At 37.1% G+C, this 23,514-nt stretch overlaps 1 protein-coding gene across 12 annotated transcripts in view; it reads right to left on the reverse strand.

Moving 5' to 3' along the window:
* The window catches only part of PPP3CA (protein phosphatase 3 catalytic subunit alpha), a 331,315-nt gene that overhangs the window by 249,833 nt on the left and 57,968 nt on the right, over window positions 1-23,514 (reverse strand). The gene's annotated exons all lie outside the window — the stretch shown is intronic.

Here is a 23,514-nt window from a genome sequence, read left to right on the forward strand (position 1 = left end):
CAGTCAACAATACATAGAGTAACACTGTATTAACTGCTAATGAACTAAAGATAATAAAATTGCAACTTTATCTCACCTCTATACCTAGATAAACCTAAGGAAGATTCGCAGCCTATAACAATCCCTATAGCATATTATTTATACTTGCTGAAACACATTAGGCTGAATGTATTAGTCACATATACAAGTAACATATCTGAACCAAATGTCCAAGACTTCTGTGCACTCAAGATATCTTCCTTAAGATAATATGGGAAAAAAAGACAAAGGACAGTATCACAATTTGATGTCTATGCTGTGTTCCTGAAACTGGTCTTGGTATTTGATTATTTTATTCTTTTTACTAAGTTGGCTCATGGGACATCCTGCTAAATATCAGCTGCCCAAAGTTTATAAACTATTTGTTCAGCCCAGGAGAAAACTGCTATGAAAATTACAGAAGAGCAGATATAAAATTCATTTATCATGTCTAACTGTAACAACTTAGTCAGCACTTTTCATTTTTATTGTTATCTTTTAGCAATGTCATTCCCTGTCTTCAAAAATTTGTCAAGAAGATTGAGACCCACTGCTGTAAGATTACACAGCTGCCCTCCTCACCAACTCAGAATCCCTCTGCTTCTTCAATTCCCTCTTCTTTCATGCCTTTCTCTGAGTTTTAAACATACCACCTTCTCTACCAAAGCAAATCTTCCACTCGTTTTTCATGAAAGTGACTCACTGCCAACTCTAGTCCATTTTTATATCAATTATGCACCATATTTCTCTTTCATTTGCAGATTCTCCCTGTGGGCTGGCTCCTTTCTCTCTTCCTGCAAAATTTTTCAGGTATTCTCTGTGCTTAGGAAAGGGGGTGGGAGAAGACAAAAACAAAGATAAACCTTTTCCTTGCTCCTGCTCCCACCTCAACACAATACCTTTGTGATTGTTTCCTCTCCCATAAAAATGTCTTAAAAATGATGATTGCCCCAGCTGGCTCTAATTCCTCACTTCCTACCCACTACCTCATCTGCAAGTATACTTATTAAGCCATTTCTACTTCGCTTAAAGTGCTCTCCCAAAGACTAACATCTGTATTTGTCCACAAGCCCACTACTCCTTCCACTGCAAGCTAGAAACCTTGAGTCACCCAAGACATACCCTGTTATGTCACCCTACGCATGCAGGTTCTAAATATTTTAATTAGTTGATATTTCCACTGTTTGTCTCAAATATACCTCTTGGTGCCAGTATATTTGTTTGGGTGATTATTACTTCAACTTACAATATTGTGATACTTTCCTAACTGATCTATCCACCTTTGGATTTATCCATCGTCTAAGACAGGCTATAATAAATCTTGCCAGACTTAATTTTAACCACTCTTTATTTACAATTCAGACCATAATTCACCATATACCCTCATGGAATAATCATCCTTCCAGAAGCCTAGCAACAATCATGCCACTGTCCTCCTCAAAATATTCACTCAATCCTCGTTAGCTCCACATTCGCAAGTGAATGAAATGCAACCTTCTTAGTTCATTACACAAGGCTTTGAACTCTATGGCCCCCAAACCATCTTTTTAAATCTAATTCTCTCTGACTTATATTCTAGAATACAAGTAAACAATATTAAATTGTTATACCCATCCACGAAAATAGGGATAGAATTCTATTTGGTTTTGTCTTCTCTTACAATGCACAGAAATTAACATAAGCTCCATACAAACAAGGAACTCGTGTGAGTGTATGTGTGTGTGTGTGTGTGTGTGTGTGTGTGTGTGTGTTTGTGTTTTAACTGCTATATATCCCCAGAACCTGGAAAACTTCTTGGTATTAACAGGCACTCATTAAATATTTGTTGGAAAATTTTGTTTCATAGCTGTGAAACACAAAGTACACTGCTGGCATCAAGCACCTCAACATGAACATCATGAAGAAGACAACATACAAGTATTTATAAGGTAAGTGTCCAAATATGGCAGTACTACAGAAATGCAACATCAGTAGAAGTCAGGCCTTTACTTTACCAGTCTCTCTAAGTTACTCATTGGTTTTTCCAGGAACATGTGAACATTTCATAAAATTTTGGTTAGCCCATGGTAATCTCGGTGGCATAGAGTTGGCTGCTGAGGATTTCATTAAATGTTAGAAGGAGTTCCTACAAATGGAATTAAGGGCACATAACGTGTGAGATGGTAATGAAAAATACATTTCACATACTTCAAAGGATGCTTCACTGCAAACAAGATCTTTGAGGAATACTGCATAAAGACAGTAATTTGCAAGAGGCAAAAATTGTTTTAAAAGGTTCTGAGTTTGTAGTATTTTTACTACATAACATCTGTGTCTTTTAAAGTGGCTATAGCTACTGCATAAAAAGGAAGTATCAGTGAGATCCATGACAGGTCATTCATATGTGTGCATAGTATCTTCACAACCAATAAAAACTTTATCATTTGTTGTAAATATGTGTCTCAATCTATTGCTCTATCAAAAGGCATACAGGGATGTTCAATGTCAGGTACTAGATAAGTTTGTTCAAACTAAGGTTCCTTCCACCTCCCAGATTCAAAGGAAAGGACAGCTCACTGCATAATACCGTACGTTCCTAAAAATATGTTTAAAGACACAAAACAATTGCCTACCAATTATTTGAGATGTACTATGCTGCAAGAAATTAGATACCAAAAGTGGTTTGCAAGTAGACAGTCTTGGTCTATTAAATGGTTATAATTAAAGTACATCTTCTAGAAATGATACATCTGCATATTGGCAAAAAGGGTCCATCCAACTTCCTTTATACTTGCTTTCTTTAATCTGAATGGTTTTAATTTCTTAATTTACAGGTGGGATAGTGAAGTCCTTGATACATAAGGCTTAACAATTCAATAAGAGTCATTTTTAATTATGGTATCTTTTACATTCCAAAAAATCATTGCCTAAAAGTCCTTTTTGCACATTTGAACCCCAAAGTAGATTAAATACAGTGTGACTTTATGAATTTTTAAGAATTGTTCCATAAACTACATGTAAAAATCAATTCTAATAATTTTTAGTTAGACCTCTGTTATATATATTTGAGACAGGGTCTTGCTATATCACCCAAGGGTAGAGTACAGATTCAAACTCCTGGGCTCAAGCAATCCTCCCACCTCAGCCAGCCACTTCACCTATGTTCACTTCCTCCCTCTCCTCAAGGTCTCTCAGAGAGTTCACATCACACACAGAAACTATTCTGCAAATAACAGCACTCCCACCTATCTTCTCAAATCTTCTGGATTTCTCTTTACAGGATCCTACATGTTTTCCAAAACTTGATAATTAAAAACGCAGCTTTCAGTCAACAATAAACTCATGACACATAATAACAATTTATGCATTTAGCTAGTAAGTTATATCTTATCTAGCTAAAATCCTTTCAGTAATTCTTTCTATTCAACCAATAAGAACTGATTGGTGCCAACCATCACTGTTAAGTGCTAGTTATCCATTTTCCCAACTGCATACCACCAGTTACAAGCAGAAGCTAATACTGACTGTAAGTGTAAACATGATATTTCTCTTTAATCTTCTAATCAGAGAAAGCAAACATAAATTTAAAAGGCAGTGGGCATTAGGAATTGCTTTCTCATGGGTAAGCCAGTAGACTAAGAATAAAGCACAAATGAAAAAGCACTAATTAAGGAGAAAAATTTTTAACTTATGGCTTACTTATCCGTCACATAAACTGCTTTGTAATTCTGTCCCGAATTTGTCTCTTTAGGGGAAGGAAGAGGTTCCTGCCCCTTCCCCTCCCATCTTTAGGAATCATTCCTCTTCCTGTTCCTACATGAGTCAGCACCACCAGACGTGGACAGCTTCCTGCTGTTTATTAAGAGGGAGGGTCTCCCCATAAACTAATATAGTGAAGATAAACTACACACAAGGGTAAAAGATGGGCCCAAAAATGTGGTGGACAGAATTAAACACACACAAAACACAAACAACAAAACTGCTGTTGGTGAATAAATGTCTATGTTGCTCACTGATACAACTTACCTTTTTAAAACAAAATTTAAAATATAACATTTTAACTACTTAGTCATTTGTAATCATTATACTATAACGAGATAATGATTAATTTAATTCACTTAATAGTTAGGAATAATGAAATATTCTTTATTATTACTTAGGCCTAATTTGCTTCAAAGGGCTTCCCTTACACCCCGCCACTCCTCACACCTCAAGGTTAGGTTAGTAATCTTGCCATTTGTGGATACCTCACTCACCACCCTTAGCTGATAATATGATTACATGAAACTGTTTCTAGGTTTATCTCCTCCACTATACAACATCTACTTCTATCATCCTAGTTAGAGCACTTAATACTACATACCACTTATTGAATGTCTTCAATATACTTGGCCTACTACATTCATTATCTCGTTTATCCCATAACTACCTTATGAAGTACTACTAGCTCCATTTTATATTTAAAGACATTCCTTAGAATTATAAATAATTATAAGAATTATGAGTACGTGGCAGTCAGAATTTAAACCCAATTCTGTTAACCCCCAAAGCCTGGATAAATTCCAGAGATATAATGCCTCATTCTATAATATACAAGATATGTAGGACAATAAGGCAATCATATCAAGATTCACTTATCTATTCAACAGAAATTCATCCAAGAAAAGTATGTTTTCAGCGTTACTGACCATTAGCATGCTTCGCTTTAGTACTGATCTTTCTCTTTTTTTTTTTTTTTTTTTTTTTTGAGACGGAGTCTGGCTCTGTCGCCCAGGCTGGAGTGCAGTGGCGCGATCTCGGCTCACTGCAAGCTCCGCCTCCCGGGTTCACGCCATTCTCCTGCCTCAGCCTCCCGAGTAGCTGGGACTACAGGCGCCCACAACCGCGCCCGGCTAATTTTTTGTATTTTTAGTAGAGACGGGGTTTACACCGTGGTCTCGATCTCCTGACCTTGTGATCCGCCCGCCTCGGCCTCCCAAAGTGCTGGGATTACAGGCGTGAGCCACCGCGCCCGGCCTGATCTTTCTCTTATGCTCAGAGAAGTAGCACACAAAATTATATAGTCAGATGACCCGGGTTCCAATTTCAGTTCCTCCACTTACTTCTCCGTGCTGCAGTCTCCTCACATGCAAAATGTGGACAATAATGTTATCTACCTCATGAGATTAAATGCATTAATATCTACAAAGTACTTGAAACGGTGCCTGGCACAGAGTAAGGAAGTGTTTATTAAACAAAAACTCTGTGGGTAGACTATATCAAACCTGCTAAATGGAGAACTCTGTTTATACACATGCACTTTATTTATGGAGAAGTAACTTGTAACCCAAATACTTTTAAATTTTCCCTTAGGGTAAGGGAGTTAGCTGAAAGGGGACAAACAAGGAGCAAACTATTTCCAGGTAGGAATGAAAAGCTAAAAACTAAAACAGGAAGGGAGCAGAAGAGAAACTAAATTGGCTTCAGACCTCCAAAAGAACATTCTCCAGATTGACTTTTGGTCATCTGAAGTACTGTAAGACCTTCAGATCATCCTGAGTCCAAAGGAGGAGAATTTTATAAATTTTGATTACTGATCCTCTAATTTATGACTTAATAGATGTGTTATATATATTAATTGTTTTGAGAATATAAACTGGTATGTGTTTCTAAGTCAAGAATCTTTTCATAACTTCCCAATACCTGTACCAAATGGTTTCTATTACTCTTAAAGAAGTAACACATTTTTCATTCTGAGATTCTATTTTTAATAAAAGAAAATAATTAAAATCACTTTTTTTTTCTTTGAGATGGAGTCTTGCTCTGTTACCAGGCTGGACAGAGTGCCTATGCAGCCTGGGTGACGGAGTGATCATGCAGTGGCGCGATCTCGGCTCACTGCAACCTCCGCCTCCCGCGTTCAAGTGATTCCCCTGCCTCAGCCTCCCGAGTACCTGGGACTACAAGCACACGCCACCATGCTCGGCTAATTTTTGCATTATTATTAGAGACGGGGCTTCACCAAATTGGCCAGGCTCGGCTCGAACTCCTGACCTTGTGATCTGCCCACCTAGGCCTCCTAAAGTGCTGGGATTACATGCGTGAGCCACCACACCTGGCCTTTAAAATTACATATTTTATGAAGACAGTTTACATTTAAGAAACTGAATCCCAAGCATGAGTAGTTTTATTTCTCCACTTTTCAAAAATAAGTTTCAATATACATAAATCCTCTAAGGTCAGAATGAACGAAAGAGTAGAATAAAAGAACTATTTAAGCAAAAATGGCCAAGGGTGACACCTCCTCTACAGAACTAAAATAAAACCGTCAACACTGCAAATAAAAATAAAATGATGAAATAAGAAAACATCTTGGGCCAAGAAGCAATAGCAATTGGCTATATCTAACTTAAACTTTAAAATTGATTTAAGTAACAAAAAAAAAAAAGGCCCCTGGGAAAAAAAAAATATTTATACAAAGAAATTGCAGAATAACTCTTTAAACGGCACAGAGTAGATTAAAGGTTGGCCAGGCATGGTGGCTCATGACTGTAATCCCAGCACTTTGGGCGACCAAGGCGGGTGATCACCTGAGGTCAGGAGTTCAAGACCAGCCCGGCCAACATGGTGAAGCCCCGTCTCTACACAAATACCAACAATTGCTGGACATGATGGCGGGTGCCTGTAATCCCAGCTACTCGGGAAGCTGAGGCGGAAGAATCGCTTGAACCCAGGAGGCGGAGGTTATAGTGAGCCGAGATCGCGAGATTGCGCCACTGCACGCCAGCGTAGGCGACAGAGCAAGACTCTGTCTCAAAAATAAATACATAAAGAAGAACATAACATAGATGAGAAAATATGTTCACGTCTCAAATTATTTTGTCTTTACTCAATTAGTATTGAAGGCTATTTCAGCTGTTAACTGGCTACAACATCCAAAATTAACAAATCTTCAATTATTTTATTTCAATTAATCAGATCAAAGATCTGTGAATTATTTAGTAATATAGGGCAAACATATTCTGTACAGAAAATACTAAACCCACACTACATTCTGATTTCACAATTTCTTCTTCAACATGAGATTCTTCCAGAGTTCACAAATACTCCCCTTCTTTTTAACAAAAATCTTTTCTTCTATGTACCGTATTATGGTATGAAAATCATGGATTACATATTTTTTTCATTTCTGTAGGAAAAAAAAAAAAGACATGTTGTCCACATTAGTAAAATCTTTGGGAGTTTATTCTGCCTTTAAAGAAAGCCTTCCTTCCCACAAATCTAGTATACGTAACTCATTTAATGTTTAATTTCATAAATAGCAATAATCAAGCTAAAGTGAAATTACATTTAGATCAATACAAACCTAACAGGTGCCTTCTTATAATCCAAGACACTTTAAGCAATAAAACAATTCATATGAGATAAACTGTGTGAATAATAGCATTGAAAGCCTTTAATAAGCAATAATTGATGTATTTTTTATTAATCACAAAATGTTCAAAAGTTCAAAAATGAAACTGAATCATTTTCAGTGACTGGGCTCCACAAGTTAATTATTTAACATGGCTGAAAGTCTTTCACTCACCCTACTTCCTCATTAGCCTCATTATTTCCTCATAAACCTCATACTTAACGGTATATATTCTGGCCACGAAGAACATCTTTCTGATCTCTAAACTCTCTGCAGCCCTGACACCAAGCTTCTGCAGTGACTATTCCTTTACTTTCACATCCCTTCTCTCGCTAACTTATTTCGTTAACTGCCACCCATATCTCAGGTCCTGGTTCACTTGTCACTTCTCATAAAGCACCTTCACTGATCCTCAGGGCTGCAGGTAAGCACCTTTCCTATATACTCTCACAGTACTATGTTCTTATCTGTAATCGCCTATAGAAAGTTATACCTTCTTTCATGTCAAATCCTTAAGAAACAGTTGCCAGTATTATAACCTTGTCCCACCCATGTTCCTTGAGAGCACTGCATAAAAGATGTCAAGCTAGGAAAATTAAACTACTACCTAACAGAAATCATTCCCCATTGTTTTCAAATACACAAGGCTTATCTGAGAAAAACAACAAATAACTTCAACATACTTGCACTTTTAACATTACTGAAGATAAAACTAAAGAATCAAGGTCATTCTCATATTTATCGAAAACTTAACAAAGGTCACATTTGCTTCATTTCTTCAGACCAAACACTCAAAATTATAAAATACTAAGCAAATGATAGTCTACCTATTCCTCTATTTGTTTTAATTGCTTTTCAATCTTCTTGGCTGAAAGCTTGTTATGTGCAAGGTCACATTTACATCTTTTTTGTTTGTTTTGGGGTGGTGATTTTTTTTGCTTTTTGTTTTCTGTGTGTGTTTTCTTTGTTTTTTGTTTGTTTGTGTTTTTTTTTTGTTTTTTTGAGACAGGGTCCAGCTCTGTTGCCCAGACTGGAGTACTGTGGAAATCACAGTTCACTGCAGCCTGGAACTCGAGAGCCCAAGAAATTCTCCTGCCTCAGCCTCCCGCATAGCTGAGACTAAAGGTACACCACCATGCCCAGCTAATTTTTCTAATTTTTTTGTACAGATAAGATTTGACTATGTTGCCCAGGCTGGTCCCGAACTCCTGGCATCAAGCAATCCTCCTGCCTCAGCTTCCCAAAGCACTAGGATTACAGGTTTGAATCACCACTCCTGGCCTCATCAAGGTTTTGTATCAAGATTGCAGAAACCTGCCCATATTAAGCAATGAAGGAAACAAAAAACACCTTTAGAAAAGGGCCCCCTCTGAAACGTCTGACCTGAAGCCTCTAGAACAAAACCAAATTAATATGAGAAGTAATTTGTGTCAAGTGGGTGTCTCTAATTCACAGACTCTGAAAGCATAGGTATCAACTATTTAAAAAAACTATACTAATTATTGTTTTCTGAAAATTAAACAGTTTGAAATAGTTTCAGTCTTTAGTTCAAATTCCTCTTATGCCTTCTCAAAGTTTTACACTAGATGTTTTTCATAATTTATTTTCCATTTTTTCTTACTAGCTTCCCCCCGCCTACCCACCATTTGTAAGGCGTTTGTTTACATGGTACTTCCACATACATTATCACCCAATTCATTTCTTCACTGATCCCAGCATGCATTCATGTACCATGTATTTATCAGACATCCACCATGTACAGGAAACAGGGTTTGCCCTTGCAGGTTTATCATATTAAAATAAAATATGTTGTTTAAACAGTTTTAGATGTAGAGGAAAAATACTGAATGGTAAGTACAGAGCTCCCATTTACCCCTTTACCTCCCACACAGTTTCCCCTATTATTAACATCTTGCATTAGTATGGTATATTTGTTGAAATTGCTGAGCCAGCATTGATACGTTATTATTAACTAAAGCCCACGGTTTATATTGAGGTTCATTCTTTGTGTTATACATTCTACGGATTTCAACAAATGTACAATGACATCTATCCAGCATTATGGTATGATACAGGATATTTTCAGGTCCTAAAAGTTCCCTGTGCTCCACTTATTCATCCCTCTTGCTCCCCAGATCTACCCACTTGCCCTGGGATTCACTGGCCTTTTCACTGTCACCATATTTTTGCCTTTTCCATAATATCACATAGATGGAATCATACACAGCCTTTTCAAATTCACTTCTTTCATTTAGCAACTGACATCTAAGTTTTCTCCATTTCTATGTGGCTTGATACTTCATTTCTTTATATCTCTGAATAATACCTCATCATATGGATGTACGACAGTTTATCTATCCATTCACTTATTGAAAGACATCTTGGTTATTTGGAAATTAAAAATAAAGCTGCTGTGGACATTTGTGCATGGGTTTTTGTGTAAACCTACATTTCCAATTCATTTAGGTAAATATCAAAAAATGCATTTTTAAAATTTAATAACAAAGTTAACACTTGACTTGTTTAAATGTCCTAATTTGACAGAAATTGCTTTTCTATTTGCATTTACTTATGAATATTTAGATAACATGGTATGCAAAAGCTTCCAATGGTTCTTGTCTCCACAGAGGTCCATCTTGCATATTCAACTCACGCATTGCCTGCAATTCCTGTTAGACAAAAATATCAGCCATTATTTCTCTAAATGTACATAGCCTGGCAAAAATGCTCACCAAAATTTAAATCAATCTATAAATGTACATTGGCTTTTTCATTTTCCAGGGACAAACCTATGCCAAATCAAGTCAACAATATTTATTAAGTACCTACTATGGAAAAATCACAGACCCTGTCGGCTGCAAACAGGGTTTTTTACTTTGTCAGTGGTCTAAGAGTGTTCAGAATTCTGTCTATACCAGTGATTCACAATGTTCTTCAGGAGAAATTTCCATGAAAACGAAAGCAGTAAGTCATAACACTAAGATAGTGACTATATTATAGTCTTATAAATCCCCTTCCTAATCTTGCTAGGATCAGTCCTGATTTTTCTTAAAACCTACATAAAACCAGATATTTTTCCCCAGTTCACAACGTTGAATCTAGCATATAAAACTCCATTTGCTTTATATAGAGAAAGGGTCACTTCTTAATTCTGGCAACAAACATAAAAAACGAAATTTTAAAAGCCATTAGTACAAAAAAAAAAATTAAGAAGAGTTATTTTAACTATGACTTTCAAATTCAATGTTATGAAATAAACTTAACACTGCAGTTACTTTGCCATATTCAGTTTCTTAATTATAAGCTTATAATGAGGTAAGCATGTCTTTAAAACATATTCAATATTATTTAAAGATTGCTTAAGTCTACCTGTCACTGGTCAGTCCTCTGCTATTGCCCCATTACCCCAAATTTTGCCCCTCCCTAACCCTCAGAATTAGGTCCATTAACTTCCCCAAAGATACCTGATCCCCTCCTCATCACTCCCTCTACCACCTTCCCACGTGCAGTGGCTTAGAAATAGCTGCTGCTCAGAAACAGACCTCTCCATATTGACCTTGGAGCTCTTAAACTGTGTTTCCTGAGACTCTTGCTCTGCTATGAAGCAGACTGTTGATACCACAGAGGGGGAATATTAGCTTCATTGCGTCCTGAAAAGCAACTGAACATGAAGGCCAACCCAGACCTACCCACAATTCTGAGGTGTGTTGGCAATGTTATATATAGGTAGGGTGTGCGTGGGCAGCCCCAGCTTATGTCTGTTACAACTTTCATCTTCAAAGCATCCTGATTTAGACAATAAATTAGAAGTTCACCCTGGTCATAAGCACCCCTTCATTCCACACATTCACTTTACATTTTCCCTACCCCGCTGCCATCCCTTTAAACAATCACCCCCATGGACCCCCTTTGCGCCACTGGCTATCAAAGCTTTCTGAGCTTTAACTACAAGTATTCTGTAGCCACTACTTTTCATACACACTATATTCTATGCAGGCCCATTTTTAAATATGACAGATTTCTTTTATGAAAACCAAGCAATTTCCCAATAAAGCCTTTCTCTTCCAAACTAAAAAATATAATTAAAATGTCTTGCATCAGACTTAGAAGCATAAAATTAGCAAAAATAAATCACAAACCAATCACCTTCTCACTGAAAAAAGTTAGTACAATGTTCTAAAATCAAAAATAGCAATTGTTACAGGATTAATAGTAAAGATGAAGCTCTATAATTCAAAAATAAAGAGTAGCCACACACAGAATTCAATTACATTTTACAAATGGCAAGGTAAAAAAAAAAAAAAAGTGTGATCCAAGAGCAGCAAATGGATGAGTAACAGTAAGGCAGAGGTTCAAGGTGAGAAATGAGTTTGGGGTAGCTTAATTAAGGATGTAAGGAAGGATATTTAGAAAGCAGAATAAAGTAACAGGCAAGAGAAAGGCTGCAGGAGGTCCTAGAGGGGTAGAAGCAGAGTAAGAGCCAGTAAGCAGCTGACCAACATCAGATACCTGACTCTGCTGTGCTTGTGGGGCAGCCAATGATCGATGAGAATTTCCGTTAGTAAAGAGTGGGAAAAAGCATTCCCATGACTCATCCGCATGGGATAATTGCTAAATGGTTAATGCTGTATATAACGGCGTATTTTGTATCAGAATAAGTATAGCCCTCCAAAAGATAACTTGCAGAGTCATTCACCAGCTTCAACTGAGCAGCCTGATTGAAACCAGCTGAGCCAATGACATCACCACAGGCTTTTTACTATAAAAAGGGCAAGCTCTGTGAGGTCAGGAAGCAGAACTAAGCTCCGTGAACAGAAGCCAAGCTGAAAGAGGAAAGAGCCAAGAGAAGTTCAGAGAACAGACTCATTCCAAGAAGAAGCTAGAATGAGCAATTTACTCAGAGAAGGCTGCAGAAGAAAAAGGCACAGAATGGCAATCTTCCTTTAAGAATAAGGGGCTGCTGTTCTCCCTAAAGAAGTAAGTTATCTAAAGTGAAGTTTCAAAGGAGAAACTGACTGAAGCACTTCACATTTTCAGTTCCTGGAACTAAAATCAACTGTAACATCATCATGGTAGTAATATTCTTGTAGTCTTTTCCCTCAATGTATATTAACTGAGCACTTACTATGGACCAGGCACTATAGTAAGAAATGAGAATACATTCGTGAATAAAATGGACAAAAGTCACTGCCCTCTTAGAGCATATATTCTTGGAATGTAAAGCACTAAACAGACAAATGTACGGCATGTCAAATAAGCATTAGAGAGAAAATTAAGAAGAAACAGTAGCTGGACTGAGAATAGTGATATTTGAGGAGGTGGGGAGATAAGCCATGTGGTTATCTGGGAGAAAAGCAAACAGAGGTAATAGCAAATATAAAAACCTTGAGCTGTGAATCTGTTTTCTTTTTTAAATAAATATCAAGAAGGCCACTGTTACTGGTCAGAAAGAACAAGGAAAAGCAAGAGTCTGAGTGTGGACAAGTTAATTTAGACAGGCAAGTGAAAGTGTTAAGCAGGTATTTGTATATATGAGACTAGAGGCACTGAGGAAAGATCCAAACTGTAAATAAAAAACTGGAAACGAACCGGGTGCGGTGGCTCACGCCTGTAATCCCAGCACTGTAGGAGGCTGAGGCGGGTGGACCACCTGAGGTCAGGAGTTCAGGACCAACCTGGCCAACATGGCGAAGTCCCATCTCTACTAAAAATACAAAAATTAGCCAGGCGTGGTGGCATGGACCTGTAGTTCCAGCTACTTGGGAGGCTGAAGCTGGAGAATCACTTGAACCCAGGAGGCGGAGGTTGCAGTGAGTCAAGATCACCTCACTGCACTCCAGCCTAGGTGACAGAGCCAGACTCCGTCTCAAAAAAAAAAAAAAAAAAAAAAAAAACTGGAAACCATCAGTGTCATACATGAAAGAAGAATGCTTGAGCTCACTCCACAAGTGCATTATATAGAAAAGAGAAGGGGGCACCCCAATGGTTAAATGGTTAGAGGATGAAGAAATGAAGAAATAGGGGGGAAAAAAATGACTGAGAGTGAACAGCCTATGATGCAGGAGGAGAACCAAGGGCATGTGATGTCCAAGTACTCCAGCGAAGAATGTGTTCCGGGAGAGACAGTGTGATCAGTTGTGTTAAATGCTATGCCAAGTCAAATCAGATGAGCCTGCTATTAGACTTGACAACACTGAAGTTATTGGAGACTTTGACAAAAGCAGGCTCTGAAGCAGTGGAGGAGGAAAAGCTTTGGAGAGGGTTCAAGGAAGAACAGGAGAAGAGCAATTTGAGACAGTGAACGCAGATAACTCTTTTGGAGAGTTCTGATCTGAAGAGAAGTGCAGCAGTAGCTGGATAAGAACAAGGGCTCATGAGAAGGTTTATTATTTCAAGACAGTAAAAACTATGGCATCTTCTGCTAATGAGTATGATCCAACAAACAGTAGAAAATGCTGATGCAGAAAAGAGGACTTGCTGGGGCAATGCTCTTAAATAGGTAAGGGGGTGAGAGCCAGTAAAGAAGCCTTGGTTCTTCTTTGGTTTAAGTGAAATTTAATGTGTATGGATTACAGTATAATGTGATTTGTATAAAAAAAAATATAATTGAGTTGGCTATGAATGAAAATGTATCAAAAAATTTGCCACAACTTTCTGAAATTTTTAAGTTATTTAGGTTATGATACAGATGGTTTTTAAGTAAATCAAATGTAATGAGAAAGTGGTTAAACATTCAGCATGCAACGCAAGTAAGTCAATCAAATGTAATAAGAAAGTAGTTAAACAGCATCCAACTCAAGTAAGAAAACAAACTAGGTTCTTCCATAATTTCACTTTAATTTTACATAGTGAAAAAAGCATCCTCCCTAAATTAATCAAAATGCTTGTCTACATATAACAAAGACAGACTTGCTAGTTACTGAGGATCTTTCTTCCTGTACTAGTTCCCAAATGACAAACCTGGGGAGGAAAACAGAAGAATTTGCATTCAACATACATTCAGTTAGACCTCAGAGGGCCTATAAGTGCACATTCATGGAGCCTTCCATATCTACAAAAATTGATATTTGATATCCCTCCACCCCAGACCTTTTCCTGGGAAAAGCTAGTCCAGAGAATGAGAACACGTTATCTTCTCATTTATGGCAAGTTTGAAAGTGACTTACAGTTATTCTATATGAGCTTAGATAATCCACTACCAAAATCATTTTAAATCTGGCTTAACTGCTAAGGCCAATTTTGAGGAGAAGTGTTTTTAACAGTCTTGATAACCACTTCACACCCACCTAGCAGCCCCTGCAGCCAAGAGCTAAGTGGCAACAGAAAAAAAACTACAGTTTTTCTATCCTATCTATGAAAACCAGAAGAATGACAAAGGAGATTAGATGAGTGAAATGTGATGGACAGACCTCACTAGAATTCATGTTAGATACAGGTCCAGACCTCTTCCCAGAAGACTGCTTTAAGCTAGTAAGACATGGACAATCAGGTCCCGAATTCCCAGTGGCCTGTTTTAAATGACAGTGCAGTCAGCATATTTCTTGGATCTGACCAATCTCAGGGCTTCTAGTCCTGCCTTCCTGTGTCAAGGTAGTGTCTGACTCACACTCATTCTGCATTCTTCCCCATTTCTTCCTTGGTCTATTAACTTGTTGATTTTGCAACCCAAATAATACTATTGTCAATAGATGTCCAAAGACTGGGGTAGAATTAACTTAACATAATGCATGTGGGTGCTTTAACACCTAGCAAGCTTCCCTTCCTGAGGCTGCTGAGATGCAGGAAGTAAAGCAAGGCTCCCACCCACCTCACACCACAGAAACATGGCTGATTTACACAGAGGAAAACCTGTTTCCGGGGCGGTCCACAACACATTTAGCATGGACGTTTAAAACAGCTCATCCAACTCTAATTTGAAATCTAACTTTGATAAAATAAGCAGTCATTTTAAGTGAATGCCTTTCCTTTCTATCTATCCTTCACTTATCTGGGTCAAGCATTATCTGGTTCAAATGTATTAAATAATAAGAGTTAATTATTTTTATTATACTTTAAGTTCTAGGGTACCTGTGTACAACGTGCAGGTTTGTTACATATGTATACATGTGCCATGTTGGTGTGGTGCGCCCATTAATTCGTCATTTACATTAGGTTAATTTTACAGGTTCACATAACACAATTAACACATTCTCAAAGCTCTTTCTTTGTGCTTTAAAAATGTAAAACAAAACAAAAAACCCTTGAAAATCAAAATCTGCACTACTCAGTTTTCTCACAAATTATTAGTATTACCACTTGACAGGAAAATAATAATTTACAGGAAAGCGTCAAATTTCAAAAAGATGGTTTTCAAACACTTGGTTTTAACATGTAGCTGGTTAACAACATAGGTTCAGATTAAAGTAAGTATCTACCCCTAATGTGGCAAATAATTTTGTGACTTGAAATAGCAAAACATCTAAGCCTTGGTATCAATATTCTCTGTAAAAAGACAGCATTGTCTAGCATGGCTCATATTGTTGCTTTTGGCTATAATGTTCTTTGATTTCCTTCTACACAATGTTATAAATCATTAGTCTCTCAGGTTAGTAAAATTTTACTCAACATAGACTGGTATTATTTTAAATTAGCAATAAAAAAGGTAAATAAGTCAGGTGCAATACAAGTAAATGAATAAAATAAGAGTATTTTAGTCAGAAAAATCAGTGCTTGCAGGGAAAAATACATTTCTTTTAAGTAATGTGGCAAACCACTCTTAAGACTGCTGCCGGGCTCCACTTCCTCCTTCCCTGGGAACTGTCAGCACTCTGGCATGTACACAACCATTCTGCAACCCAACCTACAGTTGATTGATTTGGAGGGTACACACCAAATCCATGTAAAGACAATCAGATTTTCTCTCCCTGCAAGATGCCATTGTTATCTGATAACTCCAGGTTGGGTACAACTAATAACTAAGTCATGGTATGACTCTGAAGAACCCAGCACTACTGCTTCCAAAGCAGTTCTTAGTCCCTACGGCCACCCTGGTTTCTTCCTACTCTTTGCAAGACTGATGTTTCAGTTACTCCCAGGATTCCTTAAATCCTAAAAGTTTGCATTTAAATTAATTAAAACTAAATAAAATGTAAAATCCAGTCTTGTAGCTGAACTAGACATATTTCAAGTGCTAAATAGTCCCATATGACTATTGACTACCATGCTGGATAGCTCGGATTCTCTAAACATTTTCCTCATCACAGAAAGTTCTACTGGACAATGATCCCCCAGAACCTTCTAATAAATTTCCTCTTTTCTTAAACTGCTAGGATCAGGGTTTGTTTTATGTGTCTTTGTTTTTTGTTTGCTTTATATTTGTATCCGTAAGCGTAATCAGGAAGTATAATGGTAACTTTTTGAAAATCTTGTATAGGATTTCTGGGCAATTTCAAGGGTTTCAAGTCTTGGAGTTAATGTTACTTCAAAACTTAAAAGTTTACTCACAGGACTCCTGGACACCTCCTGGGTCACAGAATCATGGAATTTAAGAGCTTGGAAAACCTTAGGATATATCTAATGCAATATCCTGGGTATTTTTACACACAAGACATTAACACTCACAAAGCTTGTAACTTGCTTTTGTTTCTGAATAGTACTTAAATTTGGCTTAACAGATTATTTAACACAAGATAAACAATATACCAACTAAAAATGTAATATAAAACATAACTCTGCAAATCTCATGATTACACAAGTAACAAAGAATGAAGTTTAAATATTTATTTACTCACCAAGCTGTTACTACACCAACTCCTTCCTACTCCTCCCCCCCATGTCTTTTCCCCCCACTTATTTATTTTGTAAGGTGCATTTGCCATGGTTACCATTGTTTTCAATGTCATAGTTACCCATATCTAAAAGGCACAGAAAACATTCTGTACTTTCTAATCTGGGAGCAACTACATTTTTTTGTTTTAATTTTTATTTTTCACTAGAACCTTTATGTTCAAATCTTCCACATGATTAGTCATCTGTACAGATTGGAATCTGGATAGCTGAAGATGTTTTTATTCAGTTGCTTTTAAATAAATAGTAACCAAACATCATTTAAAATATGGGGATTAAAATGTCATACTTATTCATCAATAGATGTCAACTTGCTAAAGCAAGTTCTTTTGGCATCTTCTGAAGAAACGTATTGTTTCTAACAACAGCAAGAAAACCACACAAACACAAACCCAAATACTGATGGGAGACAAGGATTCTAACCCTCTACCTGTACTATTGTTTCACACCTCACTGCACTAAAATCTACAACGTCCCACAGCACAGAGATTTTACAGGTTTCTTTCAGGTAAATATAGAATTCAAAATTCATGCAATATTTTGACATAAAGGATTATGTGTAAATAATTATTATATTTCATTTGCTTTCCTTTAATCATATCTTATGAAGTAGTAGAAAGGAGATTATGGCCTCCCAACCATCCTTTCCATTAAAGATAAATTGCTTATACTTTCCCTGCTAAATAGATTTACATCTAATTTGACTAATCTGTAAATAAATGGAGTACAAGATTTATAACCCCTGCACATATCAAATCACTTAAGATCCGGTTTTTGTATGGCTTAAAGAGTTCCCCCTTCTTATATCACATCACACAAACCAGATCCCGTCATGTGAAACAATGATATACATTTCATTTCGAAGAATTAATTGACACTAATTCGTTTCCCTTCCCTTTCAAATGCCTGTGTGTGTGTGTGTGTGTGTGTGTTTTGTAATACATATGGATGTTGGCTACTCCCGTCTCAGAGAAACACCTCTCCCAAAAGGGTCAAGGATGACCCACAAAGTCAACAAGGGGAGTTCTTGAACTTATCAATGCCCGCTGCTATGAATCATGCCATTAATCAATACGAGTGTGAATCATCACAAAGCCGGTCCAGGGAACACAGACCAAGATTTTGCAGTCGTTCAACAAAAGTTTTGGCTGATAATTTACACAATGAAAACAAAAAGGCAAAAACCGCATAAACTCCTACACCTAAGTTGCATTGCAAAAGCACATATACTTTAGAGCAGTGGTCCCTAACTGTTTTGGTGCCAGGGACCGGATTCGTGGAAGACAATTTTTTCACATACCAGGCAGGGGTGGACGGATGGTTTCAGGATGAAACTGTTTCACCTCAGATCATCAGGCCTTAGTTAGATTATCATAAGAAGCATCCAACTTAGGTCCCTCACATGTGCAGTTCACAATAGGGTTTGTTCTCCTATGAGAATGTAATGCCACTGCTGATCTGACAAAAGGCAGAGGAGCTCAGGCAGTAATGCTCTCTGGCCCACCACTCACCTCCTGTGTGGCCAGGTTCCTAACAGGCCACAGACTGCTACAGGTCAGAGGCCCAGGGGACCCCCTGCTTTAGAGAAAATATGCTAAAGTCAATATATGTATGTTAAGGCAAATAAACACAAATGCCAACCACAATCTTGGGTGGCTTTTGTTAAGACACCTGACTCCTTTAAAATACTTGCATATACTATGGAAAGGATTACAAATTATTTAGGTCATAAAGTTTTGCACCTGGAAACATCTACTTCACTGAAAAGTTACCAAGAAGGTAGAAAAATCCTGGAATCTCACAAATGGAAGTTATGAAGTTAATTATGTTAATACAATTCAAACAACTAATTAAAAAACAAAAACTGTCTTGCACACTTTAAGGGGCTCTGTAACCAAACTCATAGCATCTGCTACCCTTCATTTCAAAATGGAACTCAAAATACTCTCACAGGCCACTGTGTCAGAATTTTAACCATTCCTCCAAAACTGATAGTTGACACAAATGCTATAAAAAATTAAGTATAAGAAATTCAGCTTCAGCATCCACAGCTGGTCATGACAGACCATAGGAGAATCTGAAGGCCTATAAAAGAAGCCTGGTCCTTCATCAAGGTCTGAGTAAGTGGGTCGGCTGTCATCTGTGACAGAGTTCAGCCTCTCACAGGAAAGTACATTAGCTGCAGCAACCCAGGATCAGTTTTTGACAGCTGAGACTTGAACCTGTAGGATTTTAAAAGTTGTTAACTTTTTGTGATGGAAAGCATATATATTCTTTCCAGCAGGTTTTAGATTGCACAACAGGAAAAAAAAAAGTATGTGTGTAATATTAATATACCTTTTCTCTTAAACAGTAATGTGAGGCTATGTTTACTAAATTTTTAATGTTTAAAGATTAAATAACAAGGTCATTCTCAAATCTGTATTTTTATTTCTGAAACCCAGTAACTGACAGATAAAAATAAAAATAGCTATTAGCAGAAATATCTTGGCTAATTTACCTTGCTTTAGCAAAGCTTAAAATTTTTGAATTGGCCACCATCTTACATTTTTTATTACTTTAATTATACATACTTAAGCATTAGAAACACAAAAAGTCACACTCATTTTTATATAACCCTTTTAATGTATACATTTAGAGTGCATCGCCAAAAGAAATAGAAATTAAAAGCCTTTAGAGAGAACTGATGTTGACCTTTACTCCTTGACAAAATGCTTGTTTTGAAAATATTCAGCATAGAAACACAAGCCTCTGATCAAAACAGTGGCAATACATGTTAATTTCCTTAGATACGCAGTCCAACTCCAGGCATGTGAGTGTGAAGTTCAGACACCCTGAGCAGCAGCCTGTCTTCTGCTCCATTCAAGAGCACCAAGTCCTCTGCTTAAAGGACCCACCGTCATCTACAGCCAGGACAAGAAAGACGCTCACTATTTCAATTAACACAAGGACAAAATTATTTTTCTGCCATCCAAGGTATATGGATCATGTGGCATTAAAAAGGAAACAAAATAGTAGCTAGCATTCTATTAATCTCTTTTTTTTTAATTGATGTGAAGAAAGTGCCTAAAGAACTTTTCAGTAAGTTTGCCCAACACAAACTTTAAATTTACATTGCTAATCAAAGGTTGGTAACTTAAGTTCTGTGCAAACTCAAGAAATGCAAATAAAATACAGTTTTCAACAACCCAGTTCCTGCTGCATCATACCATTTTTTTCCTTCCTTGACCCAACCGTTTAAGTCAGACAGGTTGAGGAGACAGTCACCTTCAAGAAAGCCCTTTGCCCTGCCAGCTTAAAGTCATGCCAGCAACCAAAGTAGAATCTGATATAAAAATAGGAGTCTGAGGAATCCAGGGAAGGCAAAGCACATCCTAAGGCCAACAGGTTAGATTGCCATCACCTCTTGGTGATAGAAACTTAAGGCTATATCTGAAGGCGCTATAAAATTAACCTCCTCTACCAAATTAATCAGTTAAGTCAATAAATCACTAAAATGGCCAGATGTCTGGCTGAAAAACCAAAGTGAATGAATTCGTGTTGTAGAGTCACAGGTGAAGGACATTAATCTACTTTTTTGCAAGTCTTAGCTTATACATAAAGGCCATTTATTTTACTGAGGCAAAATTAATGGTTACCTACCCCCAAAAAATTGCAAGCATGTCATTACAAACTCATTGGGATATTAATGTGGAATTAATTAATTACTCTCAGGTTATCTGAATTTTCAGGCACCCTAGGTTCAAACAAATTAACAGATAATTTTTAAAAGAAGGAAAGGAGAGGGGAGGAGAAGGGAGAAGGGAGGGGCAGGGGGAGGGGAGTGGTGGAAGGAGCGGATAAGAGGTAAAGCGGGAGAAGGGAAGGAGGAAGGGCGGAAGGGATTAATAACAAAATAGTGCTACCAAAAGGAGAAATAAAGCTTAGCATGCTAGTTACAAAGACATGATGATGTTCATGAGGTAGTAAAAATATTATGTGTATTTAAAAAAAATAAAGGAAGCAGCTGTATAAATATTTTAGCTTTTTCCCCCCAAAAAAATGTTTATATGCCATTCTGAGGATAGAAATAATCCAAGCTGAGGCAATGTGTTAACCCACTAGAAAACACACACACACATTCGCACAGGCATGCACAAAATGAAGTGCCTCGAGTCCCTTCATCCTTCCTCTTTTTGATTTGAAACATTTCCTCCCAACTTGGCTACAAGACGGAAATCCTGAAAGTGAGGGTCATCAACAGTATCTGTCACTCTCCAACTGCGTAGGAGGAAAAAAACAAGCTCTTACTTGCTGGTTTCAATTTAGAAAAAAGAAAAATGACACTGGTCTGCTATCTTTTATAAACCCATTATAAATGTAATGCCAAATTCACTAAAACTATGTATATCTACATTAAAATATACTCAAAAGAGAAGTTACAACAAAAATAACTCTATAGCTAAAATACACATTTTATTTTGTACATTTCCTTCATATCTATATATCAGAATACATACATGCACATAGGTATAATCATGGTTTGCTTATAGTTTTGCATTCTGCACTTCCACTTGGCAGCTCATAACATCTCCACATGTTCCACATATTTGTAAAATCATTAAGAATTCCATAGTATTCCACAAATTAGTAATCTATTTATTCACTTGCTTATTTATTTATACCTGCCTTCTTATAGAATGGGCTTAGCAGACAATCTCCCTCACTTGAGGTAGACTATTATGATTTCCCCTATTCTCTTTTTGGACACTTTTGGGTGTTTCCAATTGTCTTCCTCATTTTGCAGTGAAACCTGCAATGAGCAACTTCATGTAATAAAGCTCCCTTTCTGAATTTAATCATTTCATGATTAATTCTCAGGTGAGTTAATGAGTCAAAGATGGTAAATCCAGTCTCTTACGTATAAACATATATAATTTAGTGTATACATTTTCATAGATTCTTTTTATACATAATATATGTATATATGAGTTTTTTAAAACTTATCTTTCATTTTACATTTTCTCCCTGCCCTCGAGTATGAGCCTATGACTTCTGTGAATCTGTCTCATTCAAATGTCACTTGATTCCAGTCATACATTCAATTTAACAACATCACTATAATCCCAAAATGTCTGTGTGTGTGTGTGTGTGTGTGTGTCAGATGTTTAAGACTAACAATAAAATGGGCTTACATGACCTAAGATCATGCTGCTGGAATGGTGCAAGGAAGTGTTAGGAAGGAAGCTAGCCTGACATCAGAAATGTGCCATCCACATGCACGTAATGAAGACTGTGCGACACCAACATTGTACCTCGCAAGACAAAAGTGATCTACAGTTTTAAGAGATGAGTGACATAAAGTTAAAAGTCAACAAAAGTTCACAAAACTTGCCAAGCAGCAGCTAGCAAAAATCTTGAAAATAGTAATTTCTTTAAAGGATATAACTGTGTTTCTAGTTTGATTAAGTCATAAGATGCATTCTATAAGAAAGATCATTTCTGTTACCTCTATCTCCAGTTTGACTTTCTCTGGTGCAGTCCCAGGAATTTCCTTTGGTCACCCATTCCTCTCCTGTTAACGGCCCAACAACTGAGGTGGAATTGCCATCCACATTAAAACACCCTTCACATTTGCTTTCCTATCACCTTGTTTTATTTTTAACAACACTTATCAGTAACTGGTATTTTCTTGCTTAATTAGTATAAATATTTCCTTGCTTAAATAGTATAAATACATGAGAATGTAAGCCTAACAAAGTAAGAACCTTGTCTCTTTATTTTTTCATTCATGTAAACAAATATTTAGAGTCCCTACATATGCTGGACAGAGGATGGAGCAGCGATCAAAATGCAAAAATGCATACACCCTCATGAAGCTTACATTCCAAAAAGGAGAGACAGACAACTCACTGTAAGAGTTAAATAGTATGTTAGAAGGTAGTTAATGCTATTGAGAAAAATAAAACAAGGAAGGAACACAGGGAGTGCCAGAGTGAGGGTAGAGGTATGTGGTTGAAACTTAAACGTCATCTCCAGCACCTACGAGAGGGCTTGGAGGCAATCAATGAATACCACCTCATGGGATGGTGCCAGACTGACATATCAACTCCCTGGATACAGTGATTGGTTTTGAGGTATGCAAATAAAATCAGAGTCATTCAGATACAAGAGACATTGGAGCTAGCAAGCACCACTGTATTTTGGTGTTGTGAACAGGCAAGGCTTGGAGCTACTACAATCATTTTGCTACTTAAGAACAAAGCCATCATAAGTAGGAAAGCACAATGTAGGAAAGGCAGAACCTGAGAGAGCAAAAT

The sequence above is a fragment of the Macaca fascicularis genome, chromosome 5 (genome assembly GCF_037993035.2).
Source record: "Macaca fascicularis isolate 582-1 chromosome 5, T2T-MFA8v1.1".
Classification (NCBI taxonomy): Eukaryota; Metazoa; Chordata; class Mammalia; order Primates; family Cercopithecidae; genus Macaca; species Macaca fascicularis.